The following is a 25,479-nucleotide window of genomic DNA, read 5'->3' on the forward strand; positions in this document are numbered from 1 at the left end:
GGCGATGGTTGCTGGAACCGATCATTCCTTGGGGCTGCGGACTAAAAAAATGTCTGAACGCATCAGTCAGACAGCTACCTTCTCCACCGCTCCTTCTTTGACTGACCGAAGCCTCAGCAACACGTTGTCCAGAAACAGGAGTTTGTAACCTCCCAGTCTCTGAGAATGCATTGCACAGACCTTTCTGCAAGGCCTCCGGAAAATGTTTCATCCTCTGCTCCCTCTGCGACGGCAAGATAAGGTCTGCAACCTTACCCTTGTAACGTGGATCAAGGAGGGTTGCCAGCCAGTATTGGTCCTTCTCCTTGATACCACGAATACGAGGATCCTTCCGCAGGCTTTGCAGGATCAGGGAGGCCATGCAGCGTAGGTTTGCTGAGGCATTCGGTCCGGAGTCCTCTGGGTCACTAAGGACGACATGATCCGCAGCCACCTCCTCCCAGCCGCGTACAAGTCCATGTGTTTCTTGGGACTGTAAATGATCCCTTAAAGACTGCTGCTGATGCTGAGTGCCAGGCTCCACCTCCATACTGACACAATCTTCCTCCTCCTCCTCCTCCTCTTCCTGTGTGATCGGCAGGCACACAGGAACACTGTCTGGATAAAGGGGGCCTTGAGAGCTAAGGAAGTCCTCCTCTTCCTACCTCTGTTCTGCCTCAAGTGCCCTGTCCATTATTCCACGCAGCGTGTGCTCCAACAGGTGGACAAGGGGGACAGTGTCACTGATGCATGCACTATCACTGCTCACCATCCTCGTGGCCTCCTCAAATGGTGACAGGACAGTGCATGCATCCCTGATCATGGCCCACTGGCGTGGGGAAAAAAAACAAGCTCCCCTGACCCTGTCCTGGTGCCATAGTCGCACAGGTACTCATTGATGGCCCTCTGCTGCATGTGCAGCCGCTGCAGCATGGCCAACGTGGATTTCCACCTGGTGGGCATGTCACAGATTAGGCAGTTCTTGGGCAGGTTAAATTCCTTTTGGAGGTCAGCCAGCCGAGCACTGGCATTATATGACCGGCGGAAATGCACACAGACTTTCCTGGCCTGCCTCAGGACATCCTATAAGCCTGAGTACCTGCCCAAGAACCACTGCACCACCAAGTTAAGGACGTGAGCCAAACAGGACACATGGGTCTTTTGTCCCTGTCGGAGGGCGGAGAGGAGGTTGGTGCCATTGTCGCAAACCACCATTCCTGCCTTAAGTTGGCATGGTGTCAACCACCTCTGAACCTGCCCCTGCAGAGCTGACAGAACCTTTGCCCCAGTGTGGCTCCTGTCCCCCAAGCACACCAGCTCAAGCACCGCATGGCATCTTTTGGCCTGTGTACTTGCGTAGCCCCTTGAACGCCTACGGAGCACCACTGGTTCCGAGGACAAAGCACAGGAAGAGGCCATGGAGGAAGAAGAAGAGGAGGGGGTGGAGGAGAGAGGTGTGTCAGAATCACTAGTAGTGGCATTTTTGAGGCATGGTGGAACAACCTCCAACACTACTGCTCCTTGGCCTGCATCCTTCCCAGCTGCCAGAAGAGTCACCCAATGTGCCGTGAAACTTAGGTAACGTCCCTGTCCATGCCTGCTGGACCATGAGTCAGCAGTAATATGCACCTTACCGCTGACCGCCCTGTCCAGCGAGGCCAAGACATTGCCTTCCACATGCCGGTAGAGAGCTGGCGAGAGTCCTCTTTGTTTTTTGGTGTGGGTCTTTTAGGTACGCTTGCCAACGAACTGCATGACAGGTCAACATATATCTGGTCAAGCATAAGGTGCCCAAGCGGGAGATGTTTTGGCCATGCGAGATACGCTTGAAACATATGTTGCAAATAGCAGTGGTGCCATCTGATGCACTTGTCTCAAAAAAGGCCCACACCAAAGAACTTTTGGAATAACACGTAGAGACAGCAGCACCCTGCACATGCGGAGCTCTGAGGTGTGATGCAGTCAGTGTGCTGCCCTTAGGCTGGCCCCTGGAGGGCATCCTGCCTCGTTGGTGATGTGCCTCCTCCGCCTCCTCTCTCCTATCAGGCACCCATGTTGAGTCAGTGACCTCATCATCCCCTTCCTCCTCATCACTAGAGCAAACCTGGCAGTATGCTGCAGCAGGGGGAACATGACTGCCAGATTGCTGTCCTTCTTGGGCACCCCCTCTGTCCGTGTTCACGTAACTGCCTTCATCTAGCTCAGTATCATCATCAGAGCCTTCTAAACGCTGGGCATCCTCCTGGAGCATGTGCCCAACACTGTGGTCAATCAGTTCGAGGGAATCCTCAGGAGGACATGGTGGGGCTAGGGAAGGAGTCACTGATGCCATTGAGCCGAGGGAAGAGGCCACGTTGGCAGCTGCTTTGCCAGACAAAGTACCCTGAGCATGGGTGAGAGAGGATGAGGAGGATGATGACGGCTTAGTCATCCACTCGACCAAGTCTTCCGCATGTTGCGGCTCAACACGGCCAGCTGCCGAAAAAAAGGCCAAGTGTGTCCCATGGTCACGTGCTGATGAGGATGCACCGTGTCCAAGACCAGCACTGTTGCCTCTAGACACAGAGCCTGCTTGCCCTCTTTTATTGGCTTGTGACTGTCTGCCTCTCCTTGTTGGCCTTCCAGACATACTAATGGGCTGCAGTATGATGTAGCTGCACTAAGCTGGGATATATATATATATATATATATATATATATATATATATATATATATATATATACTGATACTGCAGCTAGCAAAATCAACTGCCTGCTTGTAGTATTATTAGTATGAGAGCACCACCAATCTTCTACAGGTAGCTTTAGCTGAACTCTGTGCAGAGGTTGCATTGCACTAACTTGTAGCTTTAGCTGAACACTGTGCAGAGGTCGCACTACACTAACTTGTAGCTTTAGCTGAACACTGTGCAGAGGTCGCACTACACTAACTTGTAGCTTTAGCTGAACACTGTGCAGAGGACACACTACACTAACGTGTAAATAATGTAGCTGCCTGTGGTAGTGATAGGATCAGGAAAACACCACCAACCTTCTACAGGTAGCTTTAGCTGAACACTGTGGAGAGGTCGCACTACACTAACGTGTAAATAATGTAGCTGCCTGTGTTAGTGATAGGATCAGGAAAACGCCACCAACCTTCTACAGGTAGCTTTAGCTGAACACTGTGCAGAGGTCGCACTACACTAATGTGTAAATAATGTAGCTGCCTGCGGTAGTGATAGGATCAGGAAAACAACACCAACCTTCTACAGTAGGGATGAGCTTCGAGTTTGAGTCGAACTCATGTTCGACTCGAACATTGGCTGTTCGCAAGTTCGCCGAACAGCGAACAATTTTGGGTGTTCGCGGCAAATTCGAATGCCGCGGAACACCCTTTAAAAGTCTATGGGAGAAATCAAAAGTGCTAATTTTAAAGGCTAATATGCAAGTTATTGTCATAAAAAGTGTTTGGGGACCCAGGTCCTGCCCCAGGGGACATGGATCAATGCAAAAAAAAGTTTTAAAAACGGCCGTTTTTTCAGGAGCAGTGATTTTAATAATGCTTAAAGTCAAACAATAAAAGTGTAATATCCCTTTAAATTTCGTACCTGGGGGGTGTCCATAGTATGCCTGTAAAGGGGCGCATGTTTCCTGTGTTTAGAACAGTCTGACAGCAAAATGACATTTTGAAGGAAAAAACTCATTTAAATCTACCCGCGGCTATTGCATTGCCGACAATACACATAGAAGTTCATTGATAAAAACGCCATGGGAATTCCCCAAAGGGGAACCCCGAACCAAAATTAAAAAAAAAAATGACATGGGAGTCCCCCTAAATTCCATACCAGGCCCTTCAGGTCTGATATGGATATTAAGGGGAACCCCGGCCAAAATTTTTAAAAAAAAATGACGTGGGGTTCCCCTTAAATTCCATACCAGACCCTTATCCGAGCACGCAACCTGGCAGGCCGCAGGAAAAGAGGGGGGGACGAGAGTGCGGCCCCCCCCTCCTGAACCGTACCAGGCCACATGCCCTCAACATTGAGAGGGTGCTTTGGGGTAGCCCCCCAAAACACCTTGTCCCCATGTTGATGAGGACAAGGGCCTCATCCCCACAACCCTGGCCGGTGGTTGTGGGGGTCTGCGGGCGGGGGGCTTATCGGAATCTGGAAGCCCCCTTTAACAAGGGGACCCCCAGATCCCGGCCCCCCCCTGTGTGAAATGGTAAGGGGGTACTTACCCCTACCATTTCACTAAAAAACTGTCAAAAATGTTAAAAATGACAAGAGACAGTTTTTAACAATTCCTTTATTTAAATACTTCTTCTTTCTTCTATCTTCCTTCATCTTCTGGTTCTTCTGGTTCTTCTGGCTCTTCTGGTTCTTTCTCCGGCGTTCTCGTCCAGCATCTCCTCCGCGGCGTCCTCTATCTTCCTCTCCTCGGGCCGCTCTGCACCCATGGCATGGGGGGGGGGAGGCTCCCGCTCTTCTCTTCTTCTCTTCTTCATTTTCTTCTCCAGGCCGCTCCGCACCCATGCTGGCATGGAGGGAGGCTCCTGCTGTGTGACGGCGCTCCTCGTCTGACAGTTCTTAAATAACGGGGGGCGGGGCCACCCAGTGACCCCGCCCCCCTCTGACGCACGGTGACTTGACGGGACTTCCCTGTGATGTCACGGGGAATGCCACGGGGAAGTCCCGTCATGTCCCGTGCGTCAGAGGGGGGCGGGGTCACCGGGTGGCCCCGCCCCCCGTTATTTAAGAACTGTCAGACGAGGAGCGCCGTCACACAGCGGGAGCCTCCCTCCATGCCAGCATGGGTGCGGAGCGGCCCGGAGAAGAAAATGAAGAAGAGAAGAAGAGAAGAAAAGAAGAAGAGAAGAAGATGAAGAGAAGAGCGGGAGCCTCCCCCCATGCCATGGGTGCGGAGCGGCCTGAGGAGAAGAAGACGCCGCGGAGGAGATGCTGGACGAGAATGCCGGAGGAAGAACCAGAAGAGCCAGAAGAACCAGAAGAACCAGAAGATGAAGGAAGATAGAAGAAAGAAGAAGTATTTAAATAAAGGAATTGTCAAAAACTGTCTCTTGTCATTTTTAACATTTTTGACAGTTTTTTAGTGAAATGGTAGGGGTAAGTACCCCCTTACCATTTCACACAGGGGGGGGCCGGGATCTGGGGGTCCCCTTGTTAAAGGGGGCTTCCAGATTCCGATAAGCCCCCCGCCCGCAGACCCCCACAACCACCGGCCAGGGTTGTGGGGATGAGGCCCTTGTCCTCATCAACATGGGGACAAGGTGTTTTGGGGGGCTACCCCAAAGCACCCTCCCAATGTTGAGGGCATGTGGCCTGGTACGGTTCAGGAGGGGGGCCGCACTCTCGTCCCCCCCTCTTTTCCTGCGGCCTGCCAGGTTGCGTGCTCGGATAAGGGTCTGGTATGGATTTTTGGGGGGACCCCACGCCGTTTTTTTTTTTTTTTTTTTTTGGCACGGGGTTCCCCTTAAAATCCATACCAGACCTGAAGGGTCTGGTATGGAATTTAGGGGGAACCCCACGTCATTTTTTTTTTTTTTAATTTTGGCCGGGGTTCCCCTTAATATCCATATCAGACCTGAAGGGCCTGGTATGGAATTTAGGGGGACTCCCACGTCATTTTTTTTTTTAAATTTTGGTTCGGGGTTCCCATTTGGGGAATTCCCATGCCGTTTTTTTCAATGAACTTCTATGTGTATTGCCGGCAATGCAATAGCTGTGGGTAGTTTTAAATGAGTTTTTTCCTTCAAAATGTCATTTTGCTGTCAGACTGTTCTAAACACAGGAAACATGCGCCCCTTTACAGGCATACTATAGACACCCCCCAGGTACGAAATTTAAAGGGATATTACACTTTTATTGTTTGACTTTAAGCATTATTAAAATCACTGCTCCTGAAAAAACGGCTGTTTTTAAAACTTTTTTTTGCATTGATCCATGTCCCCTGGGGCAGGACCTGGGTCCCCAAACACTTTTTATGACAATAACTTGCATATTAGCCTTTAAAATTAGCACTTTTGATTATTCATGTTCGTGTCCCATAGACTTTAACGGTGTTCGCGTGTTCGAACAAACTTTTTTCCTGTTTGCATGTTCTGGTGCGAACCGAACAGGGGGGTGTTCGGCTCATCCCTATTCTACAGGTAGCTTTAGCTGAACACTGTGCAGAGGACGCACTACACTAAGGTTTAAATAATGTAGCTGCCTGCAGTAGTGATAGGATCAGGAAAACACCACCAACCTTCTACAGGTAGCTTTAGCTGAACACTGTGCAGAGGTTGCACTACACTAACTTGTAGCTTTAGCTGAACACTGTGCAGAGGTCGCACTACACTAACTTGTAGCTTTAGCTGAACACTGTGCAGAGGACGCACTACACTAACATTTAAATAATGTAGCTGCCTGCGGTAGTGATAGAATCAGGAAAACACCACCAACCTTCTACAGGTAGCTTTAGCTGAACACTGTGCATAGGTTGCACTACATTAACGTGTAAATAATGTAGCTGCCTGTGGTAGTGATAGGATCAGGAAAACACCACCAACCTTCTACAGGTAGCTTTAGCTGAACACTGTGCAGAGGTCGCACTACACTAACTTGTAGCTTTAGCTGAACACTGTGCAGACGTCACACTATACTAACTTGTAGCTTTAGCTGAACACTGTGCAGAGGACGCACTACACTAACATTTAAATAATGTAGCTGCCTGCGGTAGTGATAGGATCAGGAAAACACCACCAACCTTCTACAGGTAGCTTTAGCAGAACACTGTGCAGAGGTCGCACTACACTAACTTGTAGCTTTAGGTGAATACTGTGCAGAGGTCGCACTACACTAACATGTAAATAATGTAGCTGCCTGCGGTAGTGATAGGATCAGGAAAACAACACCAACCTGCTACAGGTAGCTTTAGCTGAACACTGTGCAGAGGTTGCACTACACTGACTTGGAGCTTTAGCTGAACACTGTGCAGAGGTCGCACTACACTAACGTGTAAATAATGTAGTTGCCTGCGGTAGTGAAAGGATCAGGAAAACAGCATCAACCTTCTACAGGTAGCTTTAGCTGAACACTGTGCAGAGGTCGCACTACACTAATGTGTAAATAATGTAGCTGCCTGCGGTAGTGATAGGATCAGGAAAACAACACCAATCTTCTACAGGTAGCTTTAGCTGAACACTGTGCAGAGGTCGCACTACACTAACTTGTAGCTTTAGCTGAACACTGTGCAGAGGTCACACTACACTAACTTGTAGCTTTAGCTGAACTCTGTGCAGAGGTCGCACTACACTAACTTGGAGCTTTAGCTGAACACTGTGCAGAGGTCGCACTACACTAACTTGGAGCTTTAGCTGAACACTGTGCAGAGGTCGCACTACACTAAAAAATAATGTAGCTGCCTGTGGTAGTGATAGGATCAGAAAAACACCACCAATCTTCTACAGGTAGCTTTAGGTGCACACTGTGGAGAGGACGCACTACACTAACTGTAAATACTGTAGCTAATAGGACTAATAAGATCAGATGAACACCAGAAATTTTCTTCAAATACTGTAACAACACCTGCCTGCCTGTCAGTAGGCAGATAACAACAGGAACGGATCTAGCTAAACTGAATACAGTGTGTGTATGTATATATATATATATATATATATATATATATATATATATATATATATATACACAACACCTGGGATGCATATATATACACAATACACTGTAAGTGCAGCTAACTCACTGACTATCCTGCCTAATCTATCTAACTTAAATCAAATGACACTGTCTCTCTGTCTCTGTCTCTCAACGCCGGAACACACTACACAGGGCCGACGTGCAGGCGGCCTTATATAGTGTGGGGTGTGTACTAAACCCCCTGAGCCATAATTGGCCAAAACCACCCTGGCTTTGGCCAATTACAGCTCTCTGTACAGACGGCGCTGTGATTGGCCAAGCATGCGGGTCATAGTGCATGCTTGGCCAATCATCAGCCAGCAATGCACTGTGATGCCGCAGTGAATTATGGGCCGTGACACGCCACTCAAATTTGGCACAAAGGGCCCATATCATTCGCAATTCATCAAACGATCGAACAGACGATGTTCGAGTCAAACATGGGTTCGACTCGAACACGAAGCTCATCCCTACTCACCACACACTCAACTCTATCCCAACCGTAAGAAGATGGCAAAGGGTAAGTGACGGAGACCTCAGTAGATTTCAACCACTCTGTTCTCATGGCTAACACAAACCCAACATGTACGGATCTCAGGGTGGCTTCATACAACGTTCAGGGACTAAATTCCCCCAGGAAACGGAGAATAGCATTTGAAAACTACCGCTCCCTCAAAATAGATATAGTGTTGCTCCAAGAGACGCACTTTCCGATTCGATACAACCCCAAATTCCTCCACTCACATTACCCGACATTTTACCTCGCAAACACGGCTGATAAGACTAAGGGGGTAGCAATACTGTTCTTGAAGAACAGCAAATTTTCCCCCATCTCAGACTACAGGGACCCAGATGGTAGATTCATCCTTCTCAAAGGTTCTATTGAGGGGAGACTATACTCTCCTACTACGCCTTCAATAAGGGACAAACTAAATTTTTCCAAGCCATCCTCAAAACCCTGAACCCCCTCCTGGAGGGCAAGGTTATCTTTGGGGGGGACTCTAATGTTGCATTTGATCAGGGGCTTGACAAGAAAAAACCCCTCAAAGCCCAACTGACATGTCCCACTAAGGCAAGTCTCAGCTTAGCAATACTTCTCCACTCCAACGGCCTAATCAACATCTGGAGGGAACTGAACCCCCACGAAAAGAGACTACACAAACTACTCCCCCCCACTAGTCTTATGCCAGGATTGATCATATCCTGATACCCCCCCAACCTTATCCCTGTGACACATGTGACCATCATAGATATGGTCTGGTCAGACCACTCGCTGGTCCTCTTCTCCCTGCGAAACACCCTCACCAGGATGCAGGGAACACACTGGTGACTAAAGGAATCGCTCCTTAGTGACCTTGTCAAAGTAAAGGAAATAGATGACTCCCTTAAGGACTACTTTAGTCTAAACAATGTAGATGGCATCTCCCCCGAAATCCTGTGGGCAGCCCACAAAGTAACCATTAGGGGTACAATAATCCGTCTAGCGACCCAGATCAAGAAAGAGCGACAGATTGACATTTTCAATTTGGAAAAAGAGTTTTCTGCTTTAAAAACTGAACACAAGAAATGCCCCTCTAAGACCTTATCAGAACAATTGGACGCTGCAAGATTGGAGCTCAACTTGGCACTATCAGCGAAAGTGGAAAAACACATCCGCTGGAGTGGAGCAAAATTCTATTCACAGAAGGATAAGATAGGCCCTATGTTAGCCTCCAAGCTCTCACCACGGTACCGCACACACACACTTCCCAAAATCAGAGTAGCGGGTAAACCCCCTACAGCCAACCCTAACAAAATACTGGACGCATTTCACGAATTTTACGCCAAGCTCTACAGCAGGACCCCCACAGACAAGGGCCCAATGATCTCCAGATTCATCCAAGACCTTCCAATTCCTACCCTGTCCATTGAACATAAAGATATAATGGAGGCAGCCTTCACAGTTGAGGAGTTAACGGAGGTCATTAAAAGCCTTAAGAAAGGCTCCTGGACCTAATGGACTTTCAGTGCCTTATTATCAGGTCCTTGCTGACACTCTGGTCCCTTACATGGCAAAATTTTTTAATGCCAAAGCCCGTGGATCTCCCTTAGACCCTCAACTTAATACTGCCTACATTACAGTGATCCCCAAACCAAACAAAAACCAGGAAGAAGTTGAAAACTATAGACCTATCTCCCTCATAAATAATGCCCTAAAGATATTGACAAAAATCCTCACCAACTGACTCGCCTCCTTCATTAACTGTTATGTCCATAAAGACCAAGTAGGATTTATTCCGGGTAGCCAGGGGCCAGACCGAATCAGAAGGGCCATGGACATTGTCTCCCTTCTACAATCCAACTGGGACAAAGGCCCTAAACAAGAGGGGATGCTCCTATCCCTCGATCTACACAAGGCCTTTGAATCGGTCGAATGGCCTTACATTTTCACCCTCATGAGGCAGTGGGGATTTGGCCAACGCTTCATGGGGATTCTCCACTCCCTATACTCTACCCCGAAAGCTATGATCAGCCTACAAGGCCATTATTTAAAACCCCTCAGTATCACTAGAGGCACCAAACAGGGTTACAACCCCAACATCCAGGGAGTGACCTGTGGGTCTCAAATCCACAAATGTGGACTGATCGCAGATGACATGCTGCAATTCATAACTTCACCAATAACTTCCCTTCCAAACCTATGCAAAACACTGAATGACTTTACAGAGGCCTCGGGCTTACGGGTAAACTATACCAAGTCCCACGCTCTCAACATCTCCCTCAAGTCGGACACGGTAGCGACACTACAAAGTGCCTTTGAATTCAAGTGGAGTGATTCCTCCATACTTAGGAATTAATCTCACGGCTAAAATAGAACACATACTCTTTGAACTTCCCATCCACATACCACAAACTTGAGGCTGCCCTGAGGAATTGGGCTAGGGGAGAACTTTCCTTGCTAGGGAGGATTCACTCCATTAAAATGACACTCCTCCCCAGACTGCTCTACCTCTTCAGAGCCCTCCTGATTAACATAAGGAGAGACCATTTGAAATCCTTCCAAAGATAAGTCAACATATTCATCTGGGGAGGGGCGGGATACAGGCTACCCCAAAAAACCCTCTTCCTGCTTAGGATATGGGGGGTTAGGGCTACCTCCCATGTTATGGTATTTCCAAGCAGCAAGACTAGCACAGCTCTCCACGGTGTACTCCAGACTTGAAAAACCGGACTGGAGTCAAATAGAGAGGCAGGCGGCCCCTACCTTCACCCTAGACTACCTACTATGGGTCCCTTCCAGGGAACGACCCCCAATACTCTCTCCTATCCTCTTGCAATTCTTGACTCTATGGGACAGGTTGAGAACCGAGTCCTCTCTGGCCTCAGAAAGTCGACCCCTAGCCCATATCTTTAACAACCCAGACGTCATCCCTGGCCAAGACATCAAAGCTTTTAAATGGTGGTTGGATAAGGGGTTGTATCAAATCAGACACTTCTTCACTTCCCTGGGACCAATTTTCCTGAAATGTTGTATGCAGCAGCTGGAGATCAGGGGCGTAACTACCACCATAGCGACCCATGCGGGCGCTATGGGGCCCGCAGCCAAGTGGGGCCCAGTGAGGATGAGAGCACCGCCGGCACAGTCTCCCAGCCAGGGGAAAAGAGAGGAGAGGAAGAGGCAAGCTGTGACCTGTGCCCAGTGCAGCGTGACCTGTGCCCAATACAGCCTGGTCTGCCTGTGCCCCATATAGCCTCACCTGTGCAGAGGAAGAGGCAAGCCACCCAGATCAGCAGAGGGCTGAATTGCCCGATGTAATAGCTTTCTTTAGAACTTCCAGTGTTCCCGGGGCTCACGTCACATAGCTCCACCTCTGGGCCCGGCGCCTTTGATAGACAGAACGCCAATCCAATGCGGGATGTGTGACGTCATCAAAGGCGTCAGGCCAAGAGGTGGGGCTATGTGACGATGAGCCCCAGGAAGACGGGAAATTCAAATGAAAGCTATTACAGCGGGCAATCCTGCTCTCTGCTGATCGGGGTGGCTTGCCTCTTCCTCTGCACAGGTGAGGCTGTATGGGGCACAGGCAGACCAGGCTGTATTGGGCACAGACAATGCTGTATTGGGCACAGGTCACACTGCATTGGGCACAGGTCATGCTGCATTGGGCACAGGTCACACTGTATGGGGCACAGGTCACGTTGTATGGGGCACAGGTCACGCTGTATGGGGCACAGGTCATGCTGCTTTGGGCACAGGTCATGCTGCATTGGGCACAGGTCATGCTACATTGGGCACAGGTCACGCTGTATGGGGCACAGGTCACGCTGCATTGGGCACAGTTCACGCTGCATTGGGCACAGTTCACGCTGCATTGGGCACAGGTCACGCTGTATGGGGCACAGGTCACGCTGCATTGGGCACAGGTCACGCTGCATTGGGCACAGGTCACGCTGCATTGGGCACAGGTAATGCTGCATTGGGCACAGGTCACGCTGTATGGGGCACAGGTAATGCTGTATGGGGCCCAGGTCACACTGCATTGGGCACAGGTCACGCTGCATTGTGCACAGGTCACGCTATATGTGGCACAGGTCACGCTGCATTGACACTAGGGCAGCTGTGAGGGGGGCTGTTTGCAGGGGGGCCCGTACAACATTTTGCTATGGGGCCCTGCTATTTCTAGCTACGCCCCTGCTGGAGATCCTGACTTCGGAACACTTCAGATTTTATCAGATACAACATTTTCTTCACAAAATCTGGAAGGGGAAACCCGCACCACCCAGATTCACACCCTATGAAATATGGTGTGGACAGACCACAGAACAGAGGGGTAGAATCTCCTTAATCTACCAGTCACTTGCTTACCAGTCGTGCAAAACCCTGTATATGGCCGCATTGGAAAATGACCTGTAAATTCACTGGGACGTGGAGAAGTGGCAGGCATCCTTTTCTAGAGCCTTCCAGGGAATTAGGAATAAATCCCTAATAGAATCTAGCCTTAAGGTAATGACCAGTTTGTACCTCACCCCTGCCAAATTGGCTGCTATGTATCCCACAGCAAACCCTCAATGTTTCAGAGGGTCTCACCTTATTGGCTCAATGGCCCATATCTGGTGGGAGTGTCCCAGAATAAGGTCATTCTGAAACAGAATGTTTGCCCTGATCCAAAAAGTGACAGACCTCCAGGTCCCAAGAACCCCTGCCAACGCCCTCCTCAATGCAAATTTCCCCAAGACCTCCAAAACCAACCGCAAATGAATCCACTTTATTTTACTAGGTGCCACGCTTACAATAGCCAAAGCATGGAAGCAACCTAGGGTCTCCTTCTCAGCTGCCAAATGTAAATTATCATGGATTATGTCCCAATAGAAATTGACCAACATCTTAGTAGACTCCACAGTGCAGTTTAAATCGATCTGGGAACCCTGGGCCCTACACATGGGCATCTCCCTCATTCTGGGGGTACGGACATAACTACCAACCATCCTCGCTGCACGTTCACATCACCTCCTGTTGATTGGCTTTTCTTCCTCCCTCCTTATATTCCCCCCTTTAACCTGCCTCTCTTCCCCTCCCTCCCCCTTTTCACTATGGCCCGCTACGCCATCTGGAGAGACCCTCCGGACTAAGAACCTCTAGGTCTACTGGATAAAGGACCATCCCTTTGGGGCGTTGAAGCTAGGCACCTGAATCCCTATATGCAAGGCTCAATGCTCGATCAAAGTGAATGTTAAACTCTGGTTATTAGGGGGAGCTCCCCAGGCACAGTGTGATCCCTTTAGGGGTGCCCGGAGGATCTCGCCAGATTCCAGGATACTGATACCAAAAGCTGCATTGTAACACTGAGAATACAGTGCGGACTCAGAGATTACAGCCCTTCCCCACCTCAACAGTTACTTTTACCTGTAATCTCAGTGGTTCTTATTATCCCTCATTGGAAGTAGTGTTGTTTCATGTATTCTTGTGTTGAATAAATAAAAATCTTTGAAAGTAAAAAATGCCATAAATCTATACCCTAATTTGTAGACGCTATAACTTTTGTGCAAACCAATCAATATACGAGTATTGCCATTTTTTTTTTACCAAAAATATGTAGAAGAATACATATCGGCCTAAACTGAGGAAAAAATGTGTTTTTTTTTATAAAAAATGTGGGATATTTATTATAGCAAAAAGTAAAAGATATTGTGTTTTTTCAAAATTGTCACTCTTCTTTTGTTTATAGTGCAAAAAATAAAAACCACAGAGGCAATTAAATACCACCAAAAGAAATCTCTATTTGTGGGAAAAAAAGGACCTCAATTTTGCGGCACACGACCGCGCAATTGCCAGTCAAATCGACGCTGTGCCGTATTGGAAAAAATGGCCTGGTCATTGAGTAGCCAAATCTTCCGGGGCTGAAGTGGTTAAAAATGTTTACTGGGATACTACACTTAGCTGGCGCTTCCTTCCCTCTCTGCTTTTTTCCTTATTATTTAAGGTTACTTTATAGATGTTTCACATTTGTAAACATTATGTTTTGTATTTGAAAAAGTCTTGAAATAAAAATTATAATCTAAAAAAACTAGAGAGATTTACTAAATCTGGAGCACTCAGATCTGGTGCAGCTGTGCATGGTAGTCAAACAGCGTCAAACTTCAGCTTGTTCAGTTAAGCTTCTACAATAAAACCTGAAGGCTCATAGATTTCTATACAGAGCTGCACCAGATTTTGCATGCCCCAATTTTGGTAACCCCCCACATGCCTCCTTCTCCATATTGCTGTAGGGCAGAACCTGGCTACATTAATAGGCTATAGCCGCTAATATTGTACAGTGGTTGGAGAGTACATAAGCAGTTTATTTGGGCCACAATGCCCAGAAACCAAAATGCCGCCTTGCTAACGCAGATTGACATGTCATGTTGCACTGTTGCCACCATTTAAAGCTGACCATCCATAAAAATAGGAGGTTAGTTCTATTGAAAGCCCCCCACCCCCAAAGCCAAATTGCCTGAGAAGGGAATTGAAAGTAAAGCTCTTGCTTTATCCCCAAGACAATGCACCCTTGCCCATTGCAGGGGTGTATTCTCTCAGGATTGCTCAGCTATCCTAGGAGGCAGCAGTGAGGCATAATGATGGCGTTGCAGGCATTGAAAGCCATGGCTTGAAAAGGTTTTTTCTTTTTTTTTTTTTTTTTTTTTAGCAAAATCTTTATTTTTACATTTCCTTTGTGGAAAAATTGCTAGAATACTATAGAGTTTTGTCTTTTGCTTCCATAATGTTTACGGCAGGTGTCAGTTGTATTGCATAAATGTGTTATACCAAACTGATATGTGGTGTGCTGTGTTTAGCTTTGGGAGAATGTATGGGGGGGGGGTGCTTTTTTTTATTTTATTGGTTGGCATTTGAAAACAAAAATGACAGCCCTCTCCTAGTGCTTAATATATATATAAATAAAGCCAATACCTACAGTAATTTAAGCTAAACAAAGGACAACTTTAATTTTAATAATAAATAACTGACCCTGGAAGTAGCACTGATGTCCTAGCAACCAATGACGTGTGGCCAAGCCAGACTGGTTGCTACAATACTAGTGACCTCTTGGTCATTGGCATCCAAGTAACCAGACACGCTATGTGACTGAGTGTCATTGGTTGCTAAGATGCTGGCGATCTTAGGCTACCAATGCCCTAACAACAAACAGCAATGGGGAAGTGGGGTACAAACTCTTCCCTGTTACCACAAATTACTCCAAAATGACCTTGGTCTTTTTACTGCCAGTTTCATTATCTCTGAAACGGAGGTATTTCTTTATGACTTTGTCACAGGCATTGTGACATAATGTTAAAGTGTCCCTATTAACAACTACCGGCATTAGTCACAGTCAATAATAGCATTGGAACTGTTGCACTGCTTTTCTGAACTTGGCACAGCACATTTTAAACAACATGATGCCAGAAAAGTGTTTCAAATGCTATATTGAATGTTACTTTAAGTTCCATGTCATCCAGATATTAAAGTGATTGCAAAGGATCACCTTGTAAAACGTGAAAGGCCAAACATTTTTTAATAGATATGAAAAAAAAAAAACATTATAAATACCTTTTTTTCCCTTTTTTATAAGTGATTCCCTTATTCTCAGCTCCATAAGAGCTGGGGGGGCAGCAATACACTGAGCTTGCCAGTGAATGGCTGTGCAGCGGGGGGGGGGGGGGGGGGGGGGGTTCAGGACAAGTCTGATCATTGAAGGGGAGTACACTGAGTTCCCAGCATACCTAGAGAACTGACCACGGTGTGCTGTCCTGCTTAGTGTGGTCAATTTTTAATAGGAAAGCCAGGGGACTAGCAGGAACGCCAGGGATTTCACATAAAGGAAGCAATACAAAGAGAACAGGATACTTTCTCATACAAGTATATGGTACAGCAGGCACATGTCAGGCATATGAAGTGTTGGGGTAACAAACAGTTTAACTCATTCTCTTTATGCATAGGCAAAGGTTATATGTTACAGATACCGTTTTTTCATACTTTCTTTCCAAAGGTCCTGTGCTGAGAACTTACAGTGTGAGGCCTCAATGCTAAAAACCAATCCATGTTCTCCCATGAGTGCAAATTTAAAACTGAGGAATCATTCTTAGGATATCTTACATCTTCCAATACTGTCACACTCAGAGGTAATGTGTACAAATAAAAAAAGTGCAATATAGCCTTTGAATTGAGGTGTACTGTATGTGTTCTACTAAATGTTTATAGCAAAATAAAAATAAAAAGAAATTGTACTTAGCAATATAATATAGCCTATATTTAAAATTTAAATAATAAAAGACAAACAAACATAAGATTGTCCTATTGCGTTTTAACAGTGTACACAATTGTCAAACAATATTGTCTTTTTATTCATTTAGTTATCATTTGTAAAGCCAAGTTGCAGGAATATTGATAAGAGTTTGCTGGAAAGACAGTGCTGCTTAATAAAGAAGTAATTTTAAACACCATTATCAAATAATGTTATGTCTGTTTTCTATCAAGTTGAGTATTTTAAGACTGTAGTACATACAATTTCTTTTTGTTGGCACAAGTCTATTCTTTTCAAATGTGTTCATGTTCACAATGCGAAAATATATAGAAATACACAAATTTGGCACAGCAATCATGGAAAAGATTGTTTTTATACAGTGCCTTGAAAAAGTATTCATACCCCCTGAAAGTTTCCACATTTTGTCATGTTACAACCAAAAAACGTAAATGTATTTTATTGGGATTTTAAGTGATAAACCAACACAAGGTGGCGCATAATTGTGAAGTGGAAGGAAAATGATAAATGGTTTTCAACATTTTTTACAAATAAATATTTGAAAAGTGTAGCGTGCTTAGTATTAACCCCCCCCCCCCCCCCCCCGAGTCAATAATTTGTATAACCACCTTTCGCTGCAATTACAGCTGCAAGTCTTTTTCGGGATGTCTCTACCAGCTTTACACATCTAAGGAGGGTCATTTTTGCCCATTCTTCTTTGAAAAATAGCTCAAGCTCTGTCAGATTTGATGGAGAGTGTCTGTGAACAGCAATTTTCAAGTCTTGCCACAGATTCTCAATTGGATTTAGGTCTAGACTTTGACTGGGCCATTCTAACACATGAATATGCTTTGATCTAAACCATTCCATTGTAGCTTTGGCTGTATGTTTAGTGTCGTTGTCCTGCTGGAAGGTGAACGCTCCAGTCTCAAGTCTTTTGCAGACTCTAACAGGTTTTCCTCTAAGATTGCCCTGTATTTGGCTCCATCCATCTTCTTATTAACTCTGACCAGCTTCCCTGTCCCTTCTGAAGAAAAGCATCCCCACAACATGATGCTGCCACCACAATGCTTCCCGGTGGGGATGGTGTGTTCAGGGTGATGTGCAGTGTTAGTTTTTCGCCACACATAGTGTTTTTCTTTTAGAATGCAATTTTGGTCTCATCTGACCAGAGAACCTTCTTCCACATGTTTGCTGTGTCCCTCACATGACTTCTCACAAACTGCAAATGGGATTTTCTATGGCATTCTTTCAACAATGGCTTTCTTCTTGCCACTCTTTCATAAAGGCCAGATTTGTGGAGTGCACGACTAATAGTTGTCCTTTGGACAGATTCTCCCACCTGAGCTGTGGATCTCTTCAGCTCCTTTAGAGTTACCATGGGCCTCTTGGCTGCTGCTCTGATTAATGCTCTCTTTACCTGGTCTGTCAGTTTAGGTAGATGGCCATATCTTGGTAGGTTTGCAGTTGTGTCATACTCTTTCCATTTTCAGATGATGGATTGAACAGTGCTCCATGAGATGTTCAAAGCTTGGGATATTTTTTTAATAACCTAACCCTGCTTTAAACTTCTCCACAACTTTATCCCTGACCTGTCTGGTGTGTTCCTTGGTCTTCATGATGCTGTTTGTTCACTAAGGTTCTCTGACAAACCTCTAAAGGGTTTCATAGAGCAGCTGTATTTACACTGAGATTAAATTACACACAGGTATGCTCTATTTACTAGATAGGTGACTTCTGAAGGCAATTGGTTCCACTAGATTGTAGTTAGGGGTATCAGAGTAAGGGAGGCTGAATACAAATGCATGCCTCACTTTTCACATATTTATTTGTAAAAAAAATTTGAAAACCATTTATAATGTTCCTTCCACTTCACAATTATGTGTCACTTTGTGTTGGTCTATCACATTAAATACCAATAAAATACATTTACCTTTTGGTTGTAACATGACAGAATGTGGAAAATTTCAAGGGATATAAATACTTTTTCAAGGCACTGTATAAAAACAATCTTTTCCATGATTGCTGTGCCAAATTTGTGTGATTCTGTATATATCCGCATTGTGAACATGAAGGCATTGTATTACAGCATATGGTTCTTGATAGGTAATACCCCTTGGTAGGTACACTTCTGCTGGCCAGCCTCCCTTCAACCTGTAAAGAATGTACGAGCACTTGGAAATAAAACATCAAGACATGTGTGGTCTTTCAGTCTGTATTCAAATTAATTCAAGTCAGGACAGCTTATATACAGTTCAAAAAGGGGATGTGACATTAGTCCCCCAGACCAACTAAAATATACATAGAATATTTACAAGCAATACATATATACGTCATAGGAAATAGTAATTCGCAAGTAATGACAATCTGAAATAATAAACAGGGTGTATGTACGTAAAGGGAAACAGATGTATACATAACATGAAAAACTAACTCAGGAAAGAAAACCTAGAATAAGCAGAAATAACAGGAAAACACAAATATTCTCAGGCTTTAGATAACAATGGGAGGAAGCTTACATCCTCAAAAACAGACATGTCTGAGTTGCAAAAACAGAGCATTTCAGCAGAATTAGAAGCTAAAGTCTAGCTCCAAAAAATCAATTAAGCATGACTATATAACATTTAAAATAAAGCATAATTCTTACAATCCCTCTCATTGGTCACAAAGTGACAATTATAAATTTTGTCTCCCATATGCATCATCTTCTGTTGCCTTTCTATAAATGCATTGGCCTATCTTTATGAGAAAATATATAAAGAGAAGAAGCAATAAACGTATTAAGATTAACATTCCGGCTTGTCTAAACCATGATAAAATAGACCCAAAAAATCTCCAAAACTTCCCTATCCCTTAAAAGGATTCCACCCATCATTAACAATTTTCCTGGGTTTTGGCTGAAGTCCTGCTACCTCCTTTCGAAGCTGATTAATTACTTCATAATAATCAGGTACTTCCATACTTGAATTATGAATCCATGTACAGCACTCGTAATCTTCTGTTACTTCACAGAGACCAGCAAGTGCAGCTCCCATGGATTCAAATACTCGCTCATGTAGCATTAACTGTTTCCGTTTGTTCCCGATTAAGCAAAGCAATGTCATCTGACTTTTTTTAATACCTCATCCATTATAATTGAATACTTGTTTAATCTCCTCATTACTTAAATTCCCCATCCTGTCCATGATGGAAACCATGCCCATGTCATGTCTCCTTTATTAAAACGTTCCTCCTATTTACATGTTTAAGGGGATATTTTGGATGTTTACTTGCTTGTAATACATGGTGAGAACTCCCACTCCCAATTATCTCCATGACTGGAACCAGAGAGACAATATAGCACCATTCTCTCTCTTGTATAGTGATCCATGGGTAACATACCTTGCCACAACAGATAAACAAATTATTACTTAATGTGAAAGGTCGCAGGCCCAGCGCCTTTTTTACTTGGTCAGAATAACTAGATAGAGTAAGTATTGACAAGACCTTACCAGTTGAATGATGTTGTGGGTGTGTTTCATTCATTAGGGACCAAATTGTGCCATTTAAGTCTTTACTAGAAATGTTAAACATAGAAGATAGGTCTGGGCTTAAAGATATGTTAAGCTGTGATTTATGACACATTTCCTATTTGACTCAATTCCTAGTGTAAAACACCAACTTGGTGGGTAAATTTGCGCAATTATAGGAAAGGAAACTGATTAATTTCCCTGGACTCCTGATATATCTTGCATACTTACTGCGGGGGTGCCATTCAAAAAAGAAGTGATGTTTACCGGAGCAGCCAGTAAAGGTATCCTCATTGTTCTTGGATGTAATATACTGCAAACCCAACATTTATCATACGCTGACTTTTTGCATAGCTATATTTGAATTGTAACAACAACATCTTATCAGTAAGAGATGTAGTATCTAATGATGTTAAAGCTCTTGATTGTCGATAGTGAGTCCCATTGTGTTGCACAGTACTTGGACAGAAAGGTAAGTCTTGTGGATGATAATAACAGGTACTAATCACCCATACCGGCAAAAAAACTCAGTGAGAGAAAGCCTCAGAACGTCCAAGATGTCTGGGGACTGAGAATCAACACTTTGCCCTGTGTCTTCTGATTTGTCTGTTTCAGAGACTTCTGCACCTGCTTCACTCTCTTGTTTATCTACTTCAGGGACTTCTACACCTACTTCTCCCCCTTTATATGTGCCTTAAGTCCTAGGATCCTCTAGGACATTTTTCACCCTTGAAGCATGGATCCAGGCTTGAGAATCGGTCATTAGGATTGCGATTCCTGTTACAGAAGTCACCACGGTTGGCTCCCCATACAGTGGGTCCGTAACCTTGTGCTTGTGGAGTGTTTTAACCACTACTTGGTCTCCTGGTTTAAACAGATGTGTCGGTTCCTGTGAAGGAATGGGAAAAGAAAGAGAACATCACTGTAGATGCTATTCAAAAGCCGCATAGGATTCACGCCATATTCTTCCTGAATCAGCCCCAAATCACCTGGCATTAACGCCATTGGACCACTTGTCCAAGGTGTGGGAAAGGGTCTTCTCATCAACTTTTCAAAAGGAGACATTTTAGTAGTTTTGCTAGGAGTCACCCTTATTTCCGCCAGTACTGCTGGCAAGTATGCCTCCCACCTAACATAAGTGCCTCCTGTAGCTTTTCTGAATTTTTCTTTAATTATACGGTTCACTCTTTCCACCACCCCCAAACTCTGAGGATGGTATGGAATATGAAACTTCCAATTAATCACCATTAATTTAGCAATATTTTGCAAAATCTTAGAAGTGAATGTGGTACCTTTGTCCAAATCAATGGTTAATGGGCAACCCCACCTTGGGATTATTTCTTTACACAAAATCTTGGCTACTGTAAGTGCGTTCTCTTTATGGGTTTCAAAAGCTTCTGGCCACTTACTACATTTATCTACTATAACTAGCAGATATTTTGTTATATTCCTGCTACCTTTAGGCATGTGTGTGAAATCAATCTGAAATTCTTGAAATGGACCTTGGGGTGGTGGTAAATTATCATGTTTCCCTTGTTGAGCACCCTATGTATTGTTCCTAATACATGTTATGCATCTGCTCAACTGGTCCTGGACTTTGTGTTTGATATTTTTAATGCAAAACCTTTTCTTAAATTCTTGTATTGTTAACTGTTGTTCTCTGTGTCCTATACCATGAAATTGTGCTATAATGATAGGTCCACTATGTTGAGGTATGCCTATGATCCCCTCTTTTGTTATGAGACCATTTTGGTCTAAGGACAAACCTTTTTTTCCAGTATTCTACATCTTCCTCAGTGGCTGTGTTCTGTAGTTCTTTCAATAACTTGTGTTCTGGAATTGTGGGTGGCTATAGAAGGACAAAGGTGGGATTTCTTGGGGCAAGGGAACCTACATGGAAAACAAAAGCAACTTCTTTGGTGATTTTGTCAGCCAAAGCATTACCTAGGGCAGGGTAGGCAACCCTGGTACCTCAAGCGGCACATGAAGACCTCTTTTGCCAGCACTCGACTCCCTCCCCATCAGCAGAGCAGAAGAGAAATTGTCAGTGAGACACTAATGCATTCCAATTTTAGAATTTCCCACACTGCACCTGCACTGAGGGGAAGGCACTGTACCCCCACAAATTGTAAAAGATGGGAAACTGTTTGGTTTTCTAACTTTGCTGTAGCTGCGATCGTCAGCTTTTGTGATGGGGAAAAGATTGGGTGCAGCTCTACTAGGGGTGGGGCAGTCCCTGTTTCCAGGAGGAGGAGGACTGTCATTGGCCACTGCTAAAGCCAATCACAGTCCTGCTACCTCTGCCCACCATATGGAGGAAGATGACTCACTTGGTTGCCACTACCAATCTCAGAAAGAAGGGATTTCACTGTGATGGAGAAAACCACAATCAGGTGACAGTTTGTGGAAATACTGTTGAGCTTCTGGGAACTTTGTTGAAATTATTCCTGAACCTTTACATCACTTACTACTGTACCCCTGCACTCTGTGTCCCTTTAAGCCACTGCCAGTATTCAGCGCAATGAAAATCACACCCAACTTTTCCTGTGGCGGAGACCGCCACACTTTTTCTCAGCTGCGGGGGCCCAACTTATGATCCTGCACACAGGCCCACTGCTTTAAGAAAATACCCCTGACCTGAGCTCATCATTGCACATCCATTCCAGATGCTTGTACGTGACATCACATACAAGCACATGGACTGGATGCGAGAGGTGAATCAGCAGGATGAGTGTGCCAGGACAGGTAGATGTGTCTCATCTCTGCTTCCTTTCATCACTTTGCATATCACACATATCATAGATGAGAAGAGGGTACAGCAGTGGAGCAGATTATCAGGAGGGTACAGAGGTGGGTAAAATGAGCAGGAGGGGTTCAGAGGTAGGACAGATGAGCAGGAGGGTACAGCGGTGGGGCAGATGTGCAGGGAGGTACAGTGGTGGAAGAGATGAGAAGGGGGTTCAGCAGTGGGACAGAAGAGTAGGGGGTTCAGTGTTGGGCCAGATGAGCAGGGGGGTTCAGTGTTGGGCCACATGAGCAGGGGAGTTCAGTGTTGGGCCAGATGATCAGGGGGGTAGAGCAGTGGGGCAGATGTGAAAGGAGGTGTATTGGTAGGACAGATGAGCAAGGGGTTACGGTGGTGGGGCAGGAGTGCAGGGGGAACAGAGGTGGGGCAGAAGAGCAGGGGGGTACAGAGGTTAGACAGACGTGCAGGAGGTACATTGGTGGGGCAGATGAGAAAGCGGGTTACAGTGGTGAGGCAGATGAGCAGATGGGTTCAGTGTTAGGACAGATGAGAAGGTGATTTAGTAGTGAGACAGAAGAGCATAGGGGTATGGCGGTGGAGCAGACGTGCAGGGAGGTGCAGTAGTGGGGCAGATGAGAAAAGGTTTATAGTAGTGGGACAGAAGAGCAGGGGGTTACAGTGGTGGGGCAGATGTGCAGGGGGTTACAATGGTGGGGCAGGCGTGCAGGGGGTTACAGTAGTGGGGCAGATGTTCAGGGGGTTACAGTGGTGGGGCAGATGAGCAGGGGGTTACAGTGGTGGGGCAGATGTGCAGGGTAGTATAGTGGTGGAGCGGATGTGCAGGGGGTTACAGTGGTGGGGCAGATGAGCAGGGGGGTACAGTGGTGAAACAGATTTGCAGGGGGGGCAGTGATCTGAGATGTAAAGGTGCATGAATTGGAGCTGATATAAGGGGTGAGAGTGTAGGATGTTAATTTCTCACTACTAAAGTAGTTTACTGCATTTACTTTATAAAAAATCCTTTTTCGTGATTGAGAGTGTGAAGTTGACATTTTTATGTTATAAAATTGGCACGCTCAATTTCTTTGAAAACATTTTTCAACACACTGTGCTGAAAAGGTTACCCACCCCTGACCTAAGGCAACAGGGTCATTCGAATTAGTATGTGCCTTACATTTTATCACTGCAACAGTACGGAGTTTGTGTATGGCCTCTAACAAATCATTCACCAATAAAGCGTGTGAAATTCCCTTACCATCAGCTGCTACATCCCCCCTTCTTTGCCATATTATGCCACAATCATTTACCACTCCAAAAGCATATTTAGAATCTATGTAAATGATTACATCTTGTCCCTCAAATAACTGACGTGCACGGGTTAAAGCAATCAACTCTGCTACTTGTGCTGAACAATGGGGAATGGCTTTGGCTTCCCACACAATGTCTGGGAGTTGTACTACAGCATACCCAGTTAAGTATGTTTTGTCATTTTGGTCTAGCACATGAGCCATCTACAAAAATGTCTATACCACCTGGTTGGGGATCTTGCATCACATCCTGTTCTGGGTGTGGTATCCTTGTAAATAACCTGTACACAGTCATGTTCTTCTGGTGGGGAATCTTCTTCGCCCTTAACACCTAGCATTCCATTAAGAATGGCTATGAGGCCTAAAGTTAGGGAAGCATATTTAATAGACAAGTTACTGGTCAAAGTCAAAATAATTTCATAACCAGATGCTCATTGGGCCGTCATGTGTTGGGTGGTCAAATTTTTCAATACATGTAGTACATGATGAGTAGTAGTGTGTAAAATGGTTTCATGTCCCAGTGTTACTGACATAGGTGTTTCTACCCTCATTGCGCAAACAGCAACTGCGCATAGACACACCGGCATGCCTTCTACTGGTAGAGGAACTACTCTGGAGAAATAGGCTACAGATCTCATAGCCCCCACCCCGCCGTGTACCTGGGTGACCATCACTGCCATGGTTGTACAATTATCTCGAGCAAACACATGAAAAGGTGACGTATGACAAAATAAGCCCAGCGCAGGAAAGGAAACTAAAGAGGACTTCAAGGTTTTAAAGGCATCTGTCAGCTCCTAAGTCCACTCAATGTGGTCATGTGCCCCCGAACTTAGCTGCTGCTCTAAGTATGTGATCATAAAAGAACAGTCAGGTATCCATTGCCTGCAGTAGTTGATCATACCAATAAAGGATAGCATGTCTTTCTTATTGGCTGGGCGGGCAGACCCAGAATGGCCTGGATCCTAGACTGACTGACTTTGCGTCTACCTTTTGTTAAGGTGAAATCCAGATACTAAACAGATTCCTGGCAATATTGCATTTTATGTTTTGCCTCCTTGTGTCCTTCAATACACAGATATTCTAATGCCCCGTACACACGGTCGGATTTTCCGATGGAAAATGTCCGATCGGGGCGTGTTGTCGGAAATTCCGACCGTGTGTGGGCTCCATCGGACATTTTCCATCGGATTTTCCGACACACAAAGTTGGAGAGCAGGAGATAAAATTTTCCGACAACAAAATCCGATCGCGTCAATTCCGACCGTGTGTGGCCTGTTCCGACGCACAAAGTGCCATGCATGCTCAGAAGAAATTCCGACACGGAACAGCTCGGTCTGGTAAACTTAGCATTCGCAATGGATACAGCACTTTCGTCACGCTGCAATGTTAAAAATGGTTTAATACAGCGCACTCTCTTCTTCTTTATAATGTGACAAGAATTAAGTAGTTTTGCTGCTCATATTCACACACACTTCTCACAAACTTATTTCGTTACTATTTATCATGA

This window comes from Aquarana catesbeiana, linkage group LG07 (assembly GCF_042186555.1).
Source record: "Aquarana catesbeiana isolate 2022-GZ linkage group LG07, ASM4218655v1, whole genome shotgun sequence".
NCBI lineage: Eukaryota > Metazoa > Chordata > Amphibia > Anura > Ranidae > Aquarana > Aquarana catesbeiana.